Here is a 19,668-nt window from a genome sequence, read left to right as displayed (position 1 = left end):
AGGAGGTGCCTTATCAGAATCCACGAAAAAAATAAATTAGAAATGAAGAGCCTGAGGAGGGGGTTTAAGGTAACAGTTACAACCACGCTTGCACAATTAAGAATGATAAAGACAAACAGTAACACAATAAAGATTGAGAAAATATAAGTTCCAAACAAAATAATAGCAGGGCCTCCCTGGTGGTGCAAGCGGTTGAGTGCCGCACTGTGAAGCTGTCTGCAGCCTCTGCAGTGCAGGTTCAATCCCAGCCTGCCGGCGAGAATCCCACATGGCACAGCAGACCTCTTCTGTCTCACCCGCTGCTCCCCTCAGCAGTGTATTTCTTCAGTCTGCCTGTTCTGTTCCCCACTCTGTCTCTGGTGAATCCTCTCACCCTCCCGCGCATCTAGCCTGTACCCTGGTTCTTGTATAAATAAATAAAACTTTTAAATAATAATAATAATAATAATAAAAATAAATAATAATAAAAAAATAATAATACCAGATCAACACAACCCTAGACACATTATAATTAACTGGGGAAAGCCAATGGCAAGGAGAGAATATTAAAAGCATATAAAGATAAACAATATAGTAATAGAATATAATAATGCAAATGGTAACAATAAGTGCTGTACTTACACTTAGAGCCAATGGAAAGTGAAATAAATCTGAAAGTGCTGTTTTTTAACATGTTTCCTTGATACAAAATATATTTTCTTAAAGTTTCCTCTATTTTTAAAAAAATAGTTATCAGATAAAGAGGTGAAGTTATTATTCTTTCATTACATACTTCCTACACAGGATTGTGGATACTTTGGCAAAAATGCGAGCATGTAAAAATTCTGACAATGACTGGATCATCCTTCCTCTCAGATTTTAAGTTTCTCTTAGTTTCAGACTGCTGAAGTTTATGAAGTGTGCGGTTGTCTATTATCAAATTAGTACAATTGTTTGGTATTCTATTTTTAAGTGGAGTCACTGCTATTTTTTTTTTAATCATGGCTCCTTTATTCTTGAGTTCTTTGATTCTTCCTTTAATTGAACAGGTAATGTCATCAGGAAATGTTTTCCAAAAGGGCCTATGTATAAGTTATACTCTCTGGATTTGTGAGAATGTCTACCTGTAACTGCTTGCCTGAATGGTACTTTGGCAAATAGAACATTCTTTAGTCAGTTTCTTCCCTTACGCACGTGAGAGTATGGCTCCACTGTAATCTAGAGCTGAGTGTGGATGATTTTGACCTGATTTCTATCCATGTACATTTGCTTTCTCTAACAATGATAAATACATATTTATTCACAGGTTTATCTCTTTTTTCTTTTTCATATTGTAAAATATTAGAGATGTAATTTAGCTCTTATGATTTCCCTCCTGGTTCTAATCTCACCCCCTGCCTCCAAGAATTTCTATTTTGACTTTTTGTGTTTATCAATCTCTGTAGGCTATTCTACTTTCACTACCCAAGCATGAGTATTAATACAATTACCTTATGTTTATAAGTATTAAACTGTACATTCATCTGATGGATAGTCTTTTGTTTCTAGTTCTTCATGATGTAGTGCTACTGTGGACATAAGTACATGTCTTTTGTCTTTACAGCACATATTCAACCTCTTGGGAGGACACTGATGGGTCAAAAATTGTGATTATCTTCAGCTTTATTAAGTATCAGTGAAATTGTGGTGTAATCTTATTTTTTCATTGGAAGTGTGGAATTCTCATCTTACTGCTTACTCTTAAAATAGAATGGAATACATAGCAAGTTTTATGTAAATTTTACTGTAATTGAGTTTGACGTACTATCTCATTACATGAATTAGTCTTTTCTTTATATTCTGGTTAATATATGTACAAAACATTCCATGAAGTTTTGGTAAGTATCAACATAAGGATCCTTTGATCATGTATATACTACAGGGGGTATTTGATTATTAATTCAGTTTTAATAATTGCTACTCATTTAAATCATGTTTCTTTTTCTTGAGTCAAAATTTATAATTAATGTTTTTCTAGAGGAGTTATCTCTTTTCATTCTTAATATTTATCGATTATTTTTGATTTTATACTGAATACTGAATACTTAATATTGATTATTGAATTTTAGTGGTTTTATTCATCAAATTTTGTTTCTCTTGATTATCTTGAATAGAGATCCATCAAATTAAAATAGTTAATTTAAAATTAAGCCTACCCATTGTAATCCTGCATGTGGTATTAATTTATATAAGTTCTTATTCATAGATAGTTTGACAATCTTCATTTATATCTATTAAATTCCTCATGATTTCTACAATTTTGGTTTTTCCTTTGTCAATATGCACAGTGAAATCTAATGAATTAATTTAGTGACTATACATATAGTGTTTGTTTGGAACAGAATCCTCTCTAAGGCTCTAGAAAGAGGGGCCAAAAGGTAACATAGATTCAAGAAGCTCGCAATTCAGTAGTGAACACAAATAAGGACGACAGTGTAGACTGTGGTAGGAGAGCACAGAAGAAGCTGTAGCTAGTTAGCTCTGCAAGGGGTTGCTAGAAAAGGACATGGTCTGAGAAGACTTCATAAAGGAAATGTCACAGGATCCAGAGGGTAAAGATGAGGAATTTGCAAGGGGAGGTTAAGTGAGGGAGGTTCATTTTATTAGAATAAATTGACTTTGCGAGCAGAAATGAAGAGATAGGAACTTGCCTCACTTGATTGGGAAGAGCAGGTAGTCTGATATATTTGGATTAGAGGGGCAGTGGTTGACACAAATAAGTTAATTAATAAATAAAAATGATTAGTATTATATCTAATGTTTTATATGCCAGGCACAGTCTAATTTTTTTATATAGGATGATTCATTTAAGCCTCAAATCAAGTGTATGAGATAGTTACTATTGTTATTTCCATGTTAAAGGGAAGAATCAAAGGGACAGAGGAGTTAAAATTTCACCAAGGTCTCAGAGCTAGAAAGTAGTAGAAGTGGAATTAAAATACCAGCTATTGGACTCCAGAGTTAGAGCTCTTAGAAGGACATGGTATTTCAAGTAACAGCATAGGAAGGAAAGTTTTACAGGATCAGCTGCTACTAAAGGAAAGCATACAGATTTCATTTATTTTTCTATTTCCTTGGCATAAATGATTCCCCTGAGACAACAGTTGTTTGTAAATACCATCCAGATACAATAGCAGAGGCAACACAGATGGAAACTGACAAAATCCCTAAAGGCTGGCAAACCTATTGTCATTTTTTAGAATTGATTATTGGCTTTCATTATGAAAAGCCAAATCTCATATGCTATGAAAGTAAGACAGTGTTAAAATAAACCCTCAGGAGAAAAACCAGAGCAGACAATGTCAGCTGTTCCTGTCACTGTGGAAATGCAAACTTGTGAATTATTTCAGCCCCTTACACTGGGCAAATGGTTTTATTTAAAACTGCTTAAATCAGTTGAAGTTAATTTTTACCATTGTATTTCTCAGTTCTGGCCTGAAGCCAGCATCTTCCCAGCCCTAATTTAAGTTGAGCTGAATTCAAATTTTAAACCTCATGGCCGCATTAATCTAACCCCAACTTCATCTACATCCTTGGAGACTTCAATCAAGCTCCTCCCTATTATTTGCTCACACTTAGGTGAGCTGATCGAAACATGGAAATAAACCTTTCCACATGATATCTGGTTAACCCGGCTACCTAAAATCTTTAAATTTCTGAACATGAATTCAGGAAATTCTGTGCCCAGAGATCTCACATTACTGTTTCCTTTGGTCACTTTACTAATTACTAAGACTCCCTCTAGGGAAAATTCAAATTTCATATCTAATTTCCAGCCTTGCTATGATTTGGAGTGCATCAGGATACTGGAGATTGTAGCCAAATACTCTAAGCTATCTTTCAGATTCTTTTATTGCTTTTTTCCCCCTCTGAAATAGCTTTCCCCATTCTGCCACCCCACATTTCACAAACCACTGCTCAAGTTGCAAACCCCAGTTCAAATATCATTCTTCTCAGAGTTCTGTGCTTTCTCAATTTTACATCCCAATCACTTTTTCTTTAAGTCACTAAGAAAACTGTCCTGAAAACTCACTGTAGTTGAATAATATGGCATAATTAATGCGCATGGGTGCTCCTTCCCCATGATGGGTGTCTCACTTGAGACCCATGTGAGTGTCTCAAGTGAGAGACAGTGACTCACATAGTCTGGAACAAAGATTTCATAGTGTTCTGTATACAGCAGGTGCTCAGTAATGATATTTGGGATTGGATAACATGATAGATATGCTAAAATCTGAAGCTTTATATTTGAGACTAGAAGGAATAGTGAAATGAAAACTGAATTATGACTGAAAAAGCTCAGTTCAAAGCCTGGCTCTACTTTTTTAAAATGTCTAATAAATAAATTTGTCTCTCTGGGTCACAGGAGAATGCATTAGATAATCTCTAGGATTCCTTCTAATATTTAGAATTTACCACACTTTGATTTCCCTGGTAATATCATGCAAGTAGAATACTGATTATTTCTATTCTAACTTCTAATCCTGTTTGAGAAGATCTTAGGCTATGTATGATCCATAAAACCTCATCAATCAAAGAATTTAAATGTAGATTAGAATCAAAGCCTCATTTCACTGATGATGAAACTTAAGTCCAAAGAGGTAAATTATTGTCTCAAGTCACACAAAGAGGTACTTTGCAGAACCCAGACTCCAGCTCAAAGCTCTCATTTCCCAAAAGGATCTTTTCTATAGGAACTAAGAATTTAAATATTTAACTGACTTAACAGTTTGAGATGAAGGTAATGAAGAGGAAACATAAAGAAACAAGGATGTGTTTAAAGCTTCATCTGGGGTATTTAAATGTAGTGGAAGTAATCACTGGGTTTTTGAAAGGCACCATAATTTTAGTGTATATGAATTGTAGCTCAAACATGCAGGTGGCAAAAACTGAAATTTTCTTTATTTTTATATAATTCAAACTATTGTATTTTTTTAATTTTTAATTTTTTAATTTTATACATTTTTACATCATTTTTTAATTTTTGCACAATGTATGCATTTTTATCTTGGTTACAGCCCCATATATGGTTGTATAGTTCCATACAATTCCCACCCCCCTTGTTTTGATCCTACTCCCTCCCCTCCACCCTATTGTATATCTGTCAACCTATTGTATTGATTGGATGCTCATTCTAGCAGGTGTCAGATACTTAATTTTGGTCACATTAGGGTGCCTTCTCTCTTCCCAGGATTTTATTTAAGTTCCAAAGAATTTATTTTATGTTAAGGTACTAAGAAGCATCTGTTACTCTTTTGCTGAGTAACAGATCTCAGTGGATATCACTGAGCTATCCATCCACCCCAACTTTGATTCATGTCCCTAGGTCCACACAGGTCACTTTTGTCATCTCTAATTCCCATACCCAAGAGTTGTGGTTCTCCTCGCGTGTCTCTTCTGTCCCTTTCTGATCTTCCTGGACCACAATGGAGCCTCAGGGAGGCCAACCCATTTTCATACACTATGCACACATTGGAATTTGAGTTGAGCCCAGGGTTTCCAGGAAAGCAAGGCACAGACCTCTCAGCTTTCTAATTCCATAATCACAATCCTACATGAGGATTCAAATGTCTGCTGCAGTATTTTGGTCCGGAATGGAGAAAGTGACAGAATGACTTTTTCAGTGGTGCTTTGTATCTGCATATTCCTTGTTTTGTGATCTAGTCTCTCTTCAAACTAGGAAAAACTTTCTTTTCTTTTAACTTTTTAATTATAGAAAATTTCAACTATGACAAAAGTAGAGAAAATATGATGAACTTCATGTATCTGTCACTCAGCTTCAATCCTGAAGCCAATCTTGTGATAGCTGTACTCCCACTCATTTGCCTCCAATGCTGTTTTGAAGTAAACTCTAAACATCATGTTATTCAATTTGTAATATTTAAATGATAAAGATTTTTTTAGAACACATGAAAAATAACTTTTTTTGTTTAACTTTAAGCTTGACAACTGTTTCTTTACTTGAACCCCATTTGAACCCCATCTTCTGTTTGATACCCAGCTGCATTCACACTGAAAACTTAGTGAAAACTACTTAGTGATTTCGCTATGAGGTTACAACCATACAATCAAGATGTTTTGAATGTAATCCTATTTGTATGCTAGATAAACTTTAGTAAATCAATCTCTTTTTTTAATTTTAGAAGGCAAAAGATGATACTATTATTATAAAAAACAATAATGATTCCTAAATCTTATCAAATATCTACTTGGTCTTTACCTATGTCAAACTTCCTTGTTTCATAAATATTTTTATTTTCAAAGAATTTGTCCATTCAACTAAGATCCAAATAAGAGCAATTCATTATTATTGATTGATATGATTGCAAATATGTTTTACATGTTTTTATTGTTTTGACATATCTCATAAATCTATTTTTATCATCCATACCATGATCTTTCCTGAAAGAAACTAAATTACTTTCCCTGTAGATTTTCAGTAGATTCTGAGCCTAATTATAGTAGGCAATTCCTTCCCCATACTTACCCTTGACATTTACACATTCATCAGATACAACTATTTTTCAAACTCCTTCACAATGCCACCCATATCACTGCATGACATATAGACCACAAATCAGAGTAGCTTAACTCAATAGAAACAGTTTTCTTCAAGTAAAGTATAAAATAGTTATTACTGATCTTCTGAACAGTGATTTTCCTCCTACAATGACACAAATTTTACCTTCTGTTTCTCTACCACATCTAATGCCTAATGTATAACATTTGAGTTTGCCAAGCAGGTACTCTCATTCCAGATATCAGCCAATGGGGAGGGATAGGGTTTTCCTATGTGAAGATTTTTATTTTTTAAATGCTGTCAGCCTGGACATGGTACACATTATTTCCACTCATATTCTATGACTACATTTGACTGCAAAGAAGGTTGGGAAGTAATATGTATCAGTGCCAGGATAAAGAGGAAAGGGAGTTAGTATAAAAACAACTAATCTCTGCCCCTTGCCAAGAACTATACTTTTGTAGCTCAAAAGAAAAATAATGGTATTTTTTGTACTCACCCTGATCAGTTATCTCTTTCCTTCGATAATAAATTTAAATTTTCTAGTTTGGCTGAGTAGCACAATGACATTAAAGGAACTACTAGAATTGAGGGGAAATATTATTTATGATTGTGATATATTTCCCTGTTGTACAATGCAGTATTTTTTAAAACACACCAGTAGTATAGTTGGTTTGAGTTTAGATTCTTGATCTATCACTGTGTAGCTGTGTAAACTTGGTTAATGTAATTTTTCTGAGCTTTCCTTCCAAAATTTGTAAAATAACAATTATTATGTCTTCATAAGGTAACAGTAAAAAATAATTAACATAAACCAAGTTTTAATATAATACTTAATAAAAATAGAATTTCAATAAAAATAGGTAGTAATAACAAAGAAAATAATATTTTTTTTTCAAACTCCAAATCATCTCCCATTACTTTATATGTGCTTCTGTAGACTAAGAGCTACATAAATATCTTACTTTCTGAATGCAATCATCAAAATATACCTGAAAAGTTTGGAATGCCTGTATCCTCAAACTGAGTATGAACAACAACAAAATTCAGATGCAGCAGTGTTAGATAAGTCATAGAATAATACAAAATAATTACTTTTGAATAGTGCAGATTGTTCTATGTATATTATTCACACTCTTAAATGAATTATTTCCTTTTAAAAAGAAATCACTCTTGACTACTCTGTAATTAATTAAATGTCCAAATATGTGTGTGTGTTTATTTCTAGGCTCTCAATTCTATTTTATTAATCCATGTGTCTATTATTTCAATACTATACTCTTGATTATTATAAAATGTGATACCAACAGTCTCCTTTCTTGTACAGCTTGCTTTGGTTATTGGAGTCTTGTATTTCCATATAAATTTCAGTAATGTTTGCTCTATTTCCTTCCTTAAACATACTGTTGAAACAGACAAATGGAATAGAATTGAGAGTCCAGATATATGTCCACATTTATATGGATGGCAAATTTACTACACAGGAGCCAAGAGTATATATTGGAGAGAGGAAAGTCTCTACATCAGATGGTGATGGGAAACTGAACAATCACATCCAAAAGAATGAAAGTAAACATGCATCATACATCATAAACACAAAATAACTCAAAGTCGACTAAAGTCTTAGGTATAAAATCTGAAAACATAAAATGCATACAAAAAAACATAAACAAAACACTTCTGGACGTTGGCTTCAAAGAGGTGTTTGGGGACTGTGTACAACAGCAAGGGAAACAAAAACAAAAATAAACAATTGGGATTACCTCAAACTAAAAAACTTCTGCACAGTAAACGAAACTACCATTAAAATGAAAAGACATCCTACTGAACAGGAAAAAATCATTTGCACATCATACATTTGACAGTGTGTAATGTCTCAGATCATTTCAGGTAAATTTTGATGGTATATTCAGAAAATGCATATAGAAAAATAAAGAAACAAAAGAAAGCAAATAACTCAATCAAAAAATGGGTTGAAGAGAATTAAGCACAGACTTTTCCAAAGAAGATATACAAATGACCAAAAGGTACTTGAAAAATTGTTCATTATTACTTGTCATAAGGAAATCCAAGTTATTACTATAATGAGATACCATCTCACACTCCTAAGAATGTACCCTATTAAAAGTTCCAGAAACAAGTGTTTGCAAAGGTATGGCGATACATGAACCATTGTACAATGTCAGTAGGAATGTAGATTGCTCCAGCATCTATGGAAAAACAGTATGGAAGCTTCTCAGAATATTATAAATATATCTGCCATGTGATCAACAATTCCACTCCTTGGTATCTACCCAACATATGCAAAAAAAAAAAAAAAACCACACAAATTCAAGGGGCTATATACACTCCGATGTTCAATGCAATACTTTTACAATAGTCAAGATATGAAAACAACCTATATATCCAACAACAGATGAGTAGATGAAGAACATGTGGTACATACACATTAGAAAACCACATAGCTATTAAAAAACAAAAAAAAAAGATGGAATCTTTCCATTTGGGATAACATGGATGGAGCTTGAGGGAATTATGCTCAGCAAAGTGAGTCAGAAGGAGAAAGAAAAATCCTGGATGATTTGATTTGTGGACTATAAAGAAACAAAATAAAGGAATAGACAAAACTAAACCCAGATAAACCCTAAATATTTTACTGTAGAATTGAGGCTCCCAGAAAGAACGTATGGGATGCAGAATCAAAGGGGAAAAGAGACCCAATGTGCTATAATGGAGGATTATTTGTACTTTCGTGTTGGGTGCAGTGTGGTAACATACATCTGAAGAAGTATGAGCCAATATCAATACCTCTAAATTCTATACAGTGTTGTAAACCAACATTCCCTTAATAATTAAAAAAAAATTAAAATCATTTAAAAATAAAAAAGCTTTCACATTGGAGTATTTTTCATTATTGTTTTGATTCTTGTTTTCTGTTTTGTTTTGCTTTGAGTTTGTTAGTTTTTTGCTTTTAGCAACCCGCACAGCTGAATCTCCTGGCAATGAGAACTTGTCAAGGTAACTCTTGCCTTATCCTTCTTCATTGCCAGGCTGAGGGATCCATCTGGAAATAAGAGCAGCTGCTCTTGGTGCCCTAGTTTAGGACACTTCAAACACAGCTTTAGCTTTATTCCATTTTAAGTACAGACATTTCAAGATCCCATGGAATGGGACACGACCCATCTACTTTATATTTGGATGTTCCTTTTACTGAAGATAGACTGCAGGGTGGAGACAGGGAGGAAATGGATGGACTAAGAGCCTATTGATGCCAGGTGAATGATACCTACATTTTTAGTGTACCTTTTACTTCCAAGACTGTGCCCACTAATGTTCAGTAATCTCAGTCTTATCATCCCCTCAAAATGTAGGTGGTTAAAAAAAAAAAAGTTAGATTAGATAGCAGTATTTCACATGAATTGAAAAAGTGAGTCTTGTTGGGAATGGGCCTGTCCAGCTTTGTGGGTCACTGATCTCATAGAGAACTTTCCATCCAGGGTGAAGGGAGTTAACTATTCCACTGTGCTGCTCACAGCCTATTGTTATGTTCAGGAAATGGAGTTCTTGTAGAATCATGAAAATTGGATATGAAAAAATTTACAGAAAAAAAATCCATTCCAACTTCAGGACACTTAAGAAATTTTTGTCTGCTTCCGAATGGTACTGTCACCAAATTCCTCTCATTGTGTGCAGAGCTGATTTTACCAAAGTAAAAATTCTGTGATTTTCATAAACTAAAGCAGGGAGGTATATGTATACTAGTCTATTCACAATTAGATTTCAATGAATCCCGTGAAGGAGACTTCCTTTCTACAGCCATTTTCTCTCACAGGGCAGTTACCTTTTGTTGAACAAAATCCAAAATTATTATATGTTAATAAGTACATGAAACTATATTTAAAAAACAAATTTGATAAACTCTACTTAATTTAATGAAGAGTGAGACACCAATCAAAATATGCATTGCCCAGAAATTCTCACTCTTTAAGATTATGGAACCATGAACTATGGGTGCTTTGGTGGTGAGAGTGCTGTGGTAACAGCAGCTGAAAAAGTGGATCCTAAACTTCCACAATACAAAGATGTGAACCAACATTACCTCAATATAAATATTTTTTTAATTGCGAAATTAAAAAACAAAAGTCTATGTGACTGGTTGTTATCACCCTGAATATCTATGGAAAGGCCAGATTGAATTATAGAGTTTGAATATCCTTAAAAAAATTGTAATCTTTAAATCAATTTGATATTTTTACTATTGATAAAATGAGGACTCAGAGAAGTTAAGATACTTGCTTAGGAGATCCCAGAAAATTAATAGGATTGTTTTACCAATTCACAATCTCTGCACTATTGAACATAATTGTCAATTATTTCCTTAGAAACTGTGCAAATATCTGATTTAAGTTTCCAAGTATCACAGCTACCATATAGTTTCAGCAGGATTTGCCACAATATCTGGTAAATTTGAAGAATCTATGATTTAATTAAATTTGTGATGAAATGGTTGAGATTGGAAAAATTACCCCCTAGAGAATACTATTAACCTTATATCAGTTATAGCAAGATAGCCTCTGAGAATAGAAATCAGCAATGGAATATTTAGTGCATCCCTACCTTGAAGTTTTGGATGAGTGAGCATAATTACTGAACTTCCCTAAAATGAAAGGACTTAATTAAACCATTGTAAGTTCACCCTGATAGTTCAGCTAGTTTACCCAGCATAGCTGTTCTTGCTCAATACATATTAATTAAAGAAAATTTGCACATATATTCAATGAACATTCTTTCATCATATGAAGTTCAGAGGATATCTTTCATTGGAAGAAGTCAATCAGGCAATGCTAACCAGAGTTATTGATTTATTTTGCAAACTAGTAAACTCTATATGATTTTTGCATTATTCCCTAATACTCTAGAACAATAAATAGGCATGTTTAATTCTGAAAGGAATCAAAGACATACAAAATAATATAATATAAAAATATTTTCCCATATAAAAGGAAGGATAAAAAGTCAAAGTAGGAGAAAGATTAAAATGCTGGAAAATCTTTAAATTAAAAAGCTTCTACAATACAATGAAAATATTGTGCAAGATGACACACCTCCTAATAGCCCCTTATCTTAATAGTATACAGGATGTCTGGTACATGCCATGTCCTTTTTCTTTCCTCAGCAAAAATATGTCTAAAACCATATCTGAGATGCTAATCTGTATGGAAATATGTTATAACATGTGAATGATGAATCACATTTGTTATACAGAAGTGGACAGCAGAGTCAATCTTTCTAGAAGGCCTTTATTCTACAAATATTTTTATTTGATACCCTGTTTGATACTAAGAAATGTAATTATAACAAAATGTAGTCTACATATATATCAGACAGAAATCTTTCAGAACTTAGAAGTTAACAGAATAGTTTGAGTTCCTTTTCTGAAATTTCTAACTTTGTGTTCCTACTTTAGATATTTTTATCACAGCTCATGTAGCTAATTTTTACACCATCTCATTTACATTTGACTTTCTCCACTCAACTTGTCTTTGGGGATAGAAAATCATATCTATCTTCATGTACCCAGGCAAGTCCTGTTGCCAGACATGGTGTGTTCTTCAGTTAATTAATGAAAATCCAGGTCTATATTTTAGGGAATTGATACACTCAATATATGTATGAACCTAGCAAAGTCCATTATCCAATCTGATCCCAGATCCCTAACATGAAGAATGAGAAAAACACCAATTATTTCTAGTTGTATAAATTATATGTGCTAATGGGTATAATGATTGCATTAATGTAATGAAAAAGGTGTGGTTATGTATTATGATTGCAATTGTCTCTAAAAAATTGTCTCTTCATTTTTTTTTGGTAGAGATAATTAGTTACAAAAATATATTAGGTTGTTAAAAAGAAAAACAAATTAGACTTATACTGGGTTGCACTTTGGACATGAAGAAGGACATTTTTTTTAAACCAATATGATGCTAGCCACTTCCTAGAAAGATTACATGGTAATCTGAGAAACCAATGCAAGTTAATTTAAAAAAAAAATTAGACAGCTCATTCATTTTACAATTTATATCATTTTTCTACTGCTTTCTGCATGATTCTGCACTATTTGTTCTTCAGGTTGGTTTAGCTCAGAACATGCATGTAAGAGATAGAAGATAGCACAGACTCACTTTCTGCTCATTTTAATTCTACATTGCATTGATTCTTCTTTCATGTCACTTGCCTTTACCTGTGACAATTCCAGTTTGTTACCTTTTCTACCACTAGTGGAACTTACACCTGTCAAATCTGCATTAGGCATGTTATTTACTAAACAATTAACTTATATTTCTTTTACCTTCCTATTCTCTTTGCCTTAAATTCCTATACTTTCTAGTTTTGCATTTACCCCACTGAAGGATTATAAAAATCCCTATAACCCAACCTGTGACCACAACATATAATGTGTGAAATCACCACCTAGGAATCACACACTCAACACACTCAATGGAAACTTCACATTTATATAACTGAAACCCACTACAGACGGGGCCTTGGGAATGATCAAATCCACTAATTTCAGTTTCGGGAGAGACTGGAATTAGAACTTTAATTTCTACACTCCCAATTTAGAGCTCTTTCCACTGAACAATTTGTTCTCCTTTTCTGGTACTAAAGTTTTGCATACTCAGAATTGTTCTGTACTCTAAATGTCCTAGTGCAAATTCATTCCCCCTGGGGTCATGCTGACACATAGCCCTAAGCCAGCCATTTTCAGACCAACTCAGGGACCAAGAAAGGTATCTGTGTTACTGAGTGTGTGTATATTGGTTACTACAAGTATCTGCAGTTTTAAGGACTCTCCATGGATCACATTTCCTTGCAAGTTGCACTGCAGTGACCCAGACACAACACTGACAGCTGTGGAGTAAATAAATGAAAACAGAGTATTTTGATCCTAATGGGGGGAGGGGTAGTGAGAGGTTGGGGACAAGAAGAGAAAGAGGCAGACAGAATGAAGCAGCCACAGCTGTGAAAAGAACAGATGCTTACCAGGAGAGAGGGAAAGAGCAAGAGGGGGGAGAGTGATTAGGGTTCTGCCAATGTCAGAAATGTTGAAGCTCTTGGAGGGGACACACATACTTGGGACAGGTGGGAAGTGTTTACATTGAAACCAGAATATCAAATGCCTTCCTAAAGGCCAGTCAGATCATTAAAGACCCAAGTTGACCCAAAGGAAAAGCTGAAATCCTTGCCCACAGAGTCCATTACTGAGAGAGCCTCCGGAATTCTTTATATTCCATTCAAATTACTGGATATCAGCTGTGTGTTCCTGGATATCAGCCGTGTGCGTCAACACATTAACTGGATGCAAGTGGCTTGCAAACTGTGATCACCAGACCAGAAGCATCAGCACCACAAAATAAATCAAAAGAAATGTAAGTTTTCTGTGCCCATTCAGACCTACTGAATCAGAAATTCTGGGAGTAGTGCCTGAAACCTATGTTTGAACATAACTTTCAGGGGATTCTAACATACTCATAAGACATATTCATACTCCAGGGGCATGTAATGCTCACCTGCCTCGCGATTCTCCATAAGCCTCTTATTGGAAGTCAGCAGGCCTTCAGTGGATCTCATGTCTTGGTCAGTTTGAGTTCCAAAGTACCCAAGTCCCGTCATACCAAGAACAACTCCCACAGGGGTGGAGCTGAGAATAAAGGAAAGAGACAGAGACAAGAGACTTTAACTTGTAGTTCTGACAGCTGAAGTAACTGACCAATTAAAAACCTATAAAGGGCCTCCCCTGGTGGCGCAGTGGTTGAGCGCTGGGCTGCGAAGCTGCCCCGCAGCCTCTGCAGTGCCAGTTCAATCCCTGGCCCCCGGGCGAGGGTCCCACAAGGCGTGCAGACCTCTACTGCCGCCCGCTGCTCCCCTCAGCAGTGTACTTTGGTCCTTCTGCCTGTTCTGCTCCCTGCTCTGGCTCTGGTGAATTCTCTCACCCTCCCGTGCTTCTGACTGTACCCAGTGCTTGTATAAATAAATAAATCTTTTTAAAAAAATTAAAAAAAATAAAAACCTATAAAACTAAAACCTGAAATCTATGCACAGAGATTCCATTCAGAAAATAGTATCCAACACACACATAAACTCAGCGACTGGCCCAGTGCAAGAGTGGCAGTCTCAGCCCAAGGTCATTTTAAGGAAGCTTTGGCAATGCCTTCTGTTTAAGGAACACAAAATATCTGCCCTTAAGTTACTAAACGTGAACCCATCACAGGCTAGAGAAGATTTGGGAAATTTAGTTGAAGAAGTTCAGCTTAACATGAAGAAAAACTCATTTTCCTTTGGCTTTATTTCTAAGCATTGGTGATCAATCCTTAGAAATCCATAGATACATCATTCTTACTGTTTCTACTAATCTCTGACTCTGGATAGTCACTCTCACTCCATAAAATGAGAAGCTTTTAGAGAGGATACTTGAGGTCCTTTTTCAGCTTTGACAGGTAATGTTTTTGTAACAGAGCTGACTGTGGAGTTAATTAGAACAATTGATTAGGTCAGCGTTCTGAGTTCAATCCTCTGTTTGGTTCTGCAGGTGTGAATCAGGTCACCCATCTCTTTAATGTCATTGGCTCCCAAAGTTCTCCAGTGGCTCCCTCTCCATGACAAGGCAAAAAGATATTGACCACCCCTCTGGGCGAAAATGACTGCAAGTACAGACTGCTATGCCCTCAGCTGGAAGGAAGTCACAAAGTTATAATCAAAGACGCTGTCTCAGAGATTGCCTAGGAGAAAGCTTCTAAGGCCAGGAATCATCTTCTGATTTTCTGGAACTTACCCACTACGTTCTCCCTCATGTCAAATACCTCAAATATCTAAGATGAATATTGCTTTGTCAAAAGACACAATTCTAAAATTATAGAATGTCAGAACTGGAAACTCCTTAAAAAGTTGAGTGGAAGGCAATCACAAATTATTTAGTACTAATGCTGTACCCAGAAACTATGTTCAGTGTTTCACCTTGATAACCGTTCCATGCCACCTCATTGAGGAAACTCTTGTAGCAATCTCTTATCATATCACCAACGGAAACCAGAATTCTCAGCAAACAAACCTAAGGGGACAGGTCACATAATGTGTTTGGAGAAGAACTAAGACTGTGCTTCCAGTCTGTTGATCTTTTCTATCTGTTTTGTTCCTTTTTGTCACATACTTTCACCCTCATCCTCCCTAAAAGGCTCATTATCCTTCCTGAAAGGCTTAGAGGCAATACAAGCATAAGACACATTAGAAAGAAAAAAAAAACCTTTTGATTTTTTCACCCTACCACTCATTATAAAAATAACCACATTTGAAAGTTGGGAATAATGAAATTCTGGAGGATAGTTAAGGATTAGTTCAAAAGAGCACCCAAATAAATGCTTTAAACATAGGGGCTTCTAATGTGGATTTCCTGAAAGACCCTCCCTTCAGACCTTGGAAATCACAGCAGCCACAGTCTGTAGATGAAGAGTCACAGTAATAATAAAATGTTTTGATTTCTTACTGTGTTAGCCACTGTGGCATTGCCTAATTTAACCTGAGAACTATTATTAATGCCATATAAGAATGAGAAAACTGAGCTTAGTAAGTTTACATAACACACCTGAATTCAGAAAGCTTGAGAATGGCAAAAGCAGCTTCTGAACCAGATTCATTTAATAGTCAATCCTGGGCTTCTAACTGCTATCCGATATTCCCCTTGGGAACAGTCAGTGATAATGAATAGCTACACTGTCCTTCAGACTTTATAAATCTTAACACCCTCCATCTTATTTAATCCTCATAAAAATGTGGGAAGGAGGCATGGTAGGAACTGCTAAGCCTCACATAAAAAATGGGAAAACAGTGTGTCTGTGTGTGACTAAGGAACTGGTCTTGGATTTTATAGGTGGGAAGTGCGGAAACAGAACTGAGCCCTAGTGCCACAGCTAACCAAGGGGGGCACCATCGACATGTGTCATGATCAAGTAATTGCATAGAGGTGTGCAGGAGAAACCCAGATCTTTTGTGAGAAAGAATGAAAGGGACAGAGCAACTCCCTGAGATCATGGAGGTTTTGTAGTACCCAGTACACTCTTTGTCTCACCACTGAGTCCCATGTGAATTGCAACAAGTAGTGTGATCTTAGTTATTTCTCCAAATATGGCGGGGGGGACAAGAGTGGCAATCAAAGAAGAAGGTGGCTCTTCCTGATAACCTCAAAGCATCTCTCCTTTGGCTTCTTGGTTTTCCATCTGTTAGTGGACAGGAGCTCTGGCATCTGCTCATTCCACTGGGCCTATGCAAGTATGAAAGTATGTTTAAAAGGGGAGTTAGGAGTCCTATTCTTCCTTCACAGCCTCCTTGGAGACAGGCCATGGCCGAGATCCTATTATTTCCTCACCACCAGGAGTCAGACCTTCCAGAATTCTAGCTATTTCTGATGAAGGAGTTCTTGTCACACTTCAGCAAATATGTGACGTGGCCTGTTGAGTTCATTTCACACATTAAAGTACATTTCAAAAGTAGAATATAATATGCTAAACTTAATCCTTAACTAACACTGAGTTTTATATAAATTTTCTTTTTTAATAAGAAAATTTTATAGATGCTGGACTTCTCATCCCTAAAGCCAAAACAAACATAAAACATAGAAGAAAGTAAAAGATTTATATGAACACTGAATTATTCAAATAACTCTTGAATTGGAAACTTTTCACTGATTTCTAATGGAAAGCAAAATTCTATTGTGTCCATTTTTTATATTTTCTTATATGTCCATATTTATTGGTCACCAAAAATTCCTATTTTACATATTTGTAAATACGCACACCTTTTGACATGCATAGTGTTATAAAATGTTAAACTATAATTGCACTAGGCATGAATCAAAAGCTACAAATAGGGCCTTCCTGGTGGCACAAGGGGTTAAGAGCAACCTATGAAGCTATCCACAGCCACTGCAGTGCGAGTTTGAGCCCCAGCCAGGGAGCTACCCACATGGCACAGCAGACCTCTCTGACTCGCCCACTGCTCCCCTCAGCAGTATATTTCAGTAGATCTGTCTGTTCTGCTCCCCACTCTGTCTCTGGTGAATGCTTTCACCCCCCACACGTTTGGCACGAACACTAGTTCTTGTATACATAAATAAATATTTTAAAAAGCTACAAATATTGATTATTAATATTTTCTCTATATGACCTTGAGCAAGATTTTTTAATATTTCTGGTCCTCAGTTACTGTGCCTATAAAATGGAAATTTTATTCTCCATCTTTAGTCCTTCACTTCATCGCATAATTTTTGTGAAGTAAAAAGTAATCATTTATATCAAGTAACTAAAGAATATATGACAATGCATATGTGAGGTATTTTTAATGTGATTATATTTATTTTTCTTTTACATGCAGCCTTCAAACCTTGCTCTAAGGTAAATCAAAGGTAAGCAAAATAGATATTGCTCTCTTTAACTGTTTATACATCCTAGGAATATGATTATTTAATTTTATAATTGCATACATTTTGTATCTTTTTTAAAAAGATTTATTTATTTATGCATACAAGAGCTGGGGTACAGGTCAGAGATATGGGGGGTGAGAGGACCCATCAGAGACAGAGTGGGGAACAAAACAGGCAGACTGACTGAAAAACACTGCTAAGGGGAGCAGCTGGAGAGACAGGAGAGGTCTGCCACGCCATGTAGTTAGCTCCCTGGACAGCTGGGGATCGAACTTGTGCTGCAGAGGCTGTGGATTGCTTCATAGTGCGGTGCTTAACCCCTTGCGCCACCAGGGAGGCCCCGTTTTGTATTAGTATTTATTTTCCCAGTTATGTGTGATTTGTTACTCTTTCACTGTCTCAACAATTGCACCTGACTGGTGCCAAGCCTTATTAAGATGCAGGTGACAATATTGTATTTTTTTATTGATGATTAAAAGTCATTTTTCTTTAACTCATCTTTTCATCATTTTATCATTTTAAATAGTTTTATTTAAAATTACATATTTAATAATTTACTCTGAACATTTATTCAAATCCTCCTATACTGCAGCATTCAGAAGCAGATGGCAAATTTGCTACCACACCAAAAAATTTTTTTCCTCTTTGTAAAGAATAAAGGAGTCAGGAATTCCTGCAAGACATTTTAGATGTCTGCTTTAGTACATTAGGTTACTAAATGTAAGCCATCTTAAACCTACTGAAATAGCTATTATTATAAGTACACACACAAGATAGGTAAAATAATACCTTATGCCAACAAAAATTTTAATTGTTTTACTTAAACAATATGGCAACTGTAAGAGTTTGGAAAAGTTGTTTCATCTCTCTGAGTCGTGCATTCTTATAATTAAAACGAGGCTAATAATAGCCCCTTTATATATCTTACAGGTAATTGTGGGAAACAATTATAACAGAGGGTACACGTTCAATTGATAAACTGCAGAAAGTGATGCAGAGCCGAGAGAATGGGCTGCCATGAATGTGTTGGCCTTGATGGTGTTTGCAGGTAGTTCTAAGCCAGGGACCAGGGCTGGAACCCACAGTCCCTGAATCATCACTTAAATCTTCAGTCATAAAATAAAATAAAGAGGCAAGTCTGAGCCACTCCTGATTAGTTGTGGTTTTATTCTCTTTTAAGCTATGTCTACCGACATAAGAGAACCAAGAACTTATGAGGAATTCATATGAAATGATTGTTCTATTGGGTATAACCTTAGTCCAATGCTTTCATTATAAGCCGGGGTTGATTTTGTGAACTGCTTGTCTCTGGCTTCTGAACTTGCCCTTGTATAACCCCAGTGAGTCCTAATTCAGCTTCAAACTTTAATGAAGACAGAAACCTTGAACACCAGGGCAAAAAGCCCTTGTTCTTTCCAACCGCCAAACAGCACAGTGCTGACATCCAAAGCTACACAAAAGATACTGATGTCTCATCAGGTTAATGACCAGGCAGACACATACAGATCTCACCCAGAGCTCATTACCAGTTTAAGTGCACAGAGACCACAAAACTACTGCTGTGTGTGCCCCGGCAGATACTGCAATAATCCTGAGCTTCTGGAACATCTCAGGGCCAGGGAAATGTTAAAAAGCACAAGGCCTTGGGTGGCCTCTA

General features: G+C 35.7%; 1 long non-coding RNA gene across 1 annotated transcript in view; it reads right to left on the bottom strand.

Annotated features, from left to right (window-relative positions):
* LOC129146824 (uncharacterized) overlaps positions 1 to 19,668 on the bottom strand; it is a 152,435-nt gene that overhangs the window by 105,461 nt on the left and 27,306 nt on the right. Inside the window, exon 3 of the long non-coding RNA XR_008554088.1 lies at positions 14,110 to 14,240. This is a non-coding gene — a long non-coding RNA (uncharacterized LOC129146824). The remainder of the gene's footprint in view (positions 1 to 14,109; positions 14,241 to 19,668) is intronic.

This window comes from Talpa occidentalis, unplaced genomic scaffold (genome assembly GCF_014898055.3).
Source record: "Talpa occidentalis isolate TD23 unplaced genomic scaffold, MPIMG_talOcc4v2.1 talOcc4.4, whole genome shotgun sequence".
Classification (NCBI taxonomy): Eukaryota; Metazoa; Chordata; class Mammalia; order Eulipotyphla; family Talpidae; genus Talpa; species Talpa occidentalis.
The sequence above is the reverse complement of the archived record's forward strand: the minus strand, read 5'-3'. Positions and strand labels throughout refer to the sequence as shown.